This window comes from Grammomys surdaster, unplaced genomic scaffold (genome assembly GCF_004785775.1).
Source record: "Grammomys surdaster isolate TR1022 unplaced genomic scaffold, NIH_TR_1.0 375, whole genome shotgun sequence".
Classification (NCBI taxonomy): Eukaryota; Metazoa; Chordata; class Mammalia; order Rodentia; family Muridae; genus Grammomys; species Grammomys surdaster.
In genome coordinates this window covers 292,839-296,803 of record NW_021604794.1, presented here as the reverse complement: position 1 = coordinate 296,803, position 3,965 = coordinate 292,839, and the positions used below count along the sequence as shown (strand labels likewise).

Genomic DNA, 3,965 nt, shown 5'->3' with positions numbered 1-3,965 from the left:
GGAAGGAAGGAAGGAAGGAAGGAAAGAAGGGTATAAGAAAGGAAGGAAGGAAAGAAGGACGCAGCTCACCTACATGGATTTCCATTTTAAAGGTTATCTGGCTCTAGAACTCTCTACTGACACAATATTGACAGACCACAAAGTTACTTGCTTTGTTGGGATTCATGGCAAAAATGAAGCAATAAAAAACTTAAAACAGAATTTGGTTGTGGCTATTAAGAACTGTAGTGGTTTAAATGAGAATGTTCATAGCAGGCTCATGTATTTGAACACTTGGACTCCAGTTGGTGGTGCTATATGGAGAAGTACAGCCTTGCTGGAGGAAGTACATTATTGGGGTGGGCTTGAAGGGTTTATAGCCTTGCCCCACTTGCTGCTCTCTCCCCCACACTTCCCTCTGCATATAGATGAAAATAATTTCTCAGCTTCCCACTCCTGCCACATGCTGCCATGCTTTCCCCCACATTATGGACTCTCCCTCTGGAACCTTAAGCTGAAATAAGTTTTCTTCTTTCAGTTGCTTTTGGCCATGGTGTACTATCACAGCAGCAAAAGACAAACACATCTGACATAAGAAACTAGACATCATGTCTCTGTTTCTCTGATGTCCCCTCTCCACTTTATGGCTCAGGTCCTAACTTACCCCATGAAGCCAGGCTTCTCTAGTTCTTTGCTGCCTTCCTCTACTCTGGTGATCCTTGTAGATTAGGACATTTTGGGCATGCAACCTAAAGGGCTGGGTATCTCTTGTCTTCTTGATTGAGATTAAAATCAACTGGGACATTGCTTTCCTTGCTATTCTCTAATGCATCTGCAAGTCTCACTCAACACCTGCTCTAAGAGCAGGGAGAGAGCCGGAGGGAGCACCATTGACTTGCAGACTGGCTGCCATTCAGCTGCATGTTGTGGCGATTTTAGTTTTGTCATTTCAAATCTCTGGGCCTCAGCTTTCTATAGGGGCACATTAAAGTCTGTTTGAGGCTTAATCATGAGTGATTTTGTTATATCTGATCCCCCCTCCTTTCTCTCTCTCTCATACACGTGCGCGTGCGCGCACACACACACACACACACACACACACACACACACACACACGGTTGTGTGTATGTGCATATGCACACAGGCACTCACAGCCATTTCTAGTTGGCTAGATGGCAATGGTAACACTTGTCTGCAGACACCAGCACCTTCCAGATGTGGTTTTCATACACACAGAGGCTCGTCTTAACTGTCCTGCCTTTTTTTATCCACTCCACTCAGAAGACACAAAGTGCTACTGATATATCTTCTCTCATGGTTGCTCTTCTGGGCCCATTTACCCCAGTAGTACTCTGCAGCCCGCTGTGTTGGGTACTCACCTAGGTTCAAGACCTAACGCCTTGTAAACAGCTGCTGCTTCTATTCTATTTTTACTCAGGTCCTGCTATTCTCCCCAGAGCCATCTAGGTTAATCGTCTCCCTCTGTTTCCACGTTTATCTAGCTGTCTGCCAAGAACCTACCTACGCACCATCTGAAGTCCACTGGAGCTCACTTCACCCTTCTCAGGATCACTCTAATTGGCTTGTAGATAGCCAGCTTCTACAGGAAACAGTCTATCCTACACGGCACTGCCAATTTAATCTGCCTACAGCAGAGTTCTCCAGTACAAGACCAATTTTTCTATCACATCACGCTGAGTCAGTCAGTCAATCAAAATGAACTCTCCCCATCATTTACAGGATTACTTGAACAGTGGGACTACCAAGCAGAAGAAAGATCCATAAAACTTCTTGGGAGCCCAAATGTTTGCATTTAATCTACTTGCATCACACACCACTGTGTTAGTCAGTTTTCTGTAACTGCCACAAACATGTCAATTGGGAGGTGTGAAACAATACAGTTGACCCTATGACCCTTGGGCCTATGGTAGGAGGCAGAAGTGGAAGTGAGGCTGCTCACCTCAGACCTGGAAGTAAAAGGAAGAAGAAGAAAGCATGATGTCATGACCTTCTTCCAAGGGCATGCCCTTGATGACCTCAATAGTCTTCTTCAAAGTGTCACAAGCAGAAAAAAGAGTAGCTCAGAGTGACAGCAGAGTTGCTGAAAGATTTTAAAAACTAATATGTAATACTGTGAACAGACCCTAAAGATGCAGCTCAATGGGTTTTCACAATTCACTACACAGGTTACCACTGTCTGGATGACGAGACAGGACATTCCTTCATTAGGAAGACATATCTTTATGTCTCATTCCCATGGCACCCACGTAACTCACCAGCACTACATTAACTAAAAACATTTTTATCTTAACACCTGCTACCACCCAGTAGAGCATGAAAGAAGAAAGATACCTATTGTTTCAAGAAAGCTGGCAAACCCCAACTGGGATGAGCCCAAATAAATGGATGCCAAGATATATCATGAGTAAACTCCTGCAAATCCTAAAGGAAAAGAATACTGAAAATAGAGGGGGAAAGTGGACTACTCTAAAGCATCTCAACTCCAAAAGCAGTTTTCCTACCAGATCCAGGACAAAGGGAAGTGAGTGCGTGGTGGACCTTAGGTGTCACCAGACACGAGCTTCTCTTTAGATGCAGTGAGATGATACTACAGGAGTAAAGGATAAATAAAGGCAATCTCAGATTAATGGAAATGAAGGAATTTGTTGTGGGCAGACTTACTACTAAAACATGGCCAGAAAACTTTTTGGGAAAAAAAAATGACAGAAGGCTGGAATGTCAGAGGAAGGGACAGAGGGTCAACTCCAATAGTCAACTAATTACCCTTCATGTTTTTGTTCTTTGGAAGGCTGGAGTGTCAGAGGAGAGGGACAAAGGGTCAGCTATAGCAATCAAAAGACTTCCTTCATTTCCTATTCTTTGCGGGAGTCTCACTATGTCACCTGTGATGGCCTTGAACTCTTGGTTCTCTTGCCCTCACCTCCTCCATAATGGAATAGCAGGTGTAGACAGACCATCAACTGAAGCTACTTCATGGGTTTTGAAAAGCATATTTTATGACTGTATCAAATTTCTAACACTACCTGACACGATACTTAATGTTTCCAGAGAAAATGCTTGGAAAAGATATTTTTTTAAGAGTGGATGATGAGGGGATCTAAATGCAAAAATTCTGTCCTACACTGGATGAGGTAAAATGTTACTGGAAGTAAGTTGTGAGAAGATATGTATAAATAGTAGCAGCTTAAGACACTACTAGAGACTGAAAAGCACAATACACTAAAATTTATAAATAATCAAAATAGAAAGCAAGAAAAAAACAGAATGTTAGAAAACCAAACATAAAAGAAATACTTATTACATTGAATGAAAATAGTAAAAATATACCAATCAGAAAAAGAAAATGAACAGCTGAACTATAGAAATTCTATGGCAAGTCACTTCAAACATTATAACACAGGTGGGCTGAGAGTAAGGGTATGATAAAACACACATCATAAAAGCACTAATTAAAAAGGAATAGCTACATCAATAACAGACAGAGACCAGGGCAAAGAATAGTACAAAAAGCAAAGATGATTCTCTGCTAAGAAGGTATAGCTCTCCTAAAAGCATATGCATCAAAAAGAAAGAATGAAAATACAAGGGCTAGCAACTTATAGAAATGTCATAATCATAATTACAGTTGGAACATAAGGCTGGATGGAGATATCAACGTTTCTGGATGCAGCCAAAGCAGCATCACAGGCAAATGCATAGCATACCTTGTAGCTTTAGGAAACTTCTCACATCAGTGACTCATTTCAAGAAACTAGAAGCTTACCTGGGGGTATTGAATGCACCTGTAGATGCTCTCCTGGGGACCACAGCTGATGTCTTTTCTCTCTTTACTATCTGGGGCAATGAATGCACTTATAGATGCTGGATGTTCTAGGAACTATGGCTGATGTGTTCCCTCTCTTCATTACCTGGGGATAATGAATGCAACCTGTAGATGCTCTCCCAGGGACCACAGCTCTTTTCAC

At 42.0% G+C, this 3,965-nt stretch overlaps 1 protein-coding gene across 3 annotated transcripts in view; it reads right to left on the bottom strand.

Annotated features, from left to right (window-relative positions):
• Positions 1 to 3,965, bottom strand: part of Aopep (aminopeptidase O (putative)) — a 298,386-nt gene that overhangs the window by 152,052 nt on the left and 142,369 nt on the right. The gene's annotated exons all lie outside the window — the stretch shown is intronic.